Genomic DNA, 608 nt, shown 5'->3' with positions numbered 1-608 from the left:
CAGGAGGGGTGGGGATCTTGTGTTGGGCTACGCCAGTGCTTTGCCCTGTGGCCTGTGCAACATGCAGGCAGCTCCTGGATCAGTCCAAGAGATCTGCAGACAAGTCCTTTGCAGTCATGCCAGGAATGTTGCTTTGGGCAAAATGTAACCTTAAAATAGTATTAGAAAACTTCACTTAAACCCACGTTGAATGCACCTGGGACAGGATAGACATGTTTCACCCAGTTCAGGAGCCAGAAATGGTTGTGCTTTATCTCTGGTCTACAGATGATTAATCCAAGTAACCACACCGTGTGTCTGAAAACCATTTTTTTCTGTCGTTTTATTGTGGTGGTATTGCGATCCAGGCCAAAAGCAAAGCATGTTTTAATTCATGGTGGGAAGGGGACCGAACGTCTTGGAGATCACCGCACCCTATAGCAGGTAACACAAAAGGACTTTGTTTTGTTGCTTTCCTTTCTCTCTCCGAGCTGTAAGAGCGGGAGTTCGGCTCCCCCTTTCACGGGAGGGCAGTTCTGTGCACGGCCCGTTCGGCGGGAATGGCAGGGAGGGGAGGGGAGACGAGGCAAGCGGGCGGGACCGGGGCACCGGGAGGAGGTGCCGGTTCC

The 608-nt window shown here is 52.0% G+C and overlaps 1 protein-coding gene across 1 annotated transcript in view; it reads left to right on the top strand.

The window, feature by feature from the left end:
* Positions 1-279: 279 nt before the first annotated feature.
* TMC5 (transmembrane channel like 5) overlaps positions 280-608 on the top strand; it is a 27434-nt gene continuing 27105 nt past the window's right edge. Inside the window, 1 exon segment of the mRNA XM_035889216.1 lies at positions 280-423. The gene's annotated coding sequence lies outside the window, so the exon portion shown is untranslated.

The sequence above is a fragment of the Egretta garzetta genome, unplaced genomic scaffold, assembly GCF_000687185.1.
Source record: "Egretta garzetta isolate BGI_Z169 unplaced genomic scaffold, ASM68718v1 scaffold292, whole genome shotgun sequence".
In the NCBI taxonomy this organism is placed as follows: domain Eukaryota; kingdom Metazoa; phylum Chordata; class Aves; order Pelecaniformes; family Ardeidae; genus Egretta; species Egretta garzetta.
This window is presented reverse-complemented; position numbering and strand designations above follow the sequence as displayed.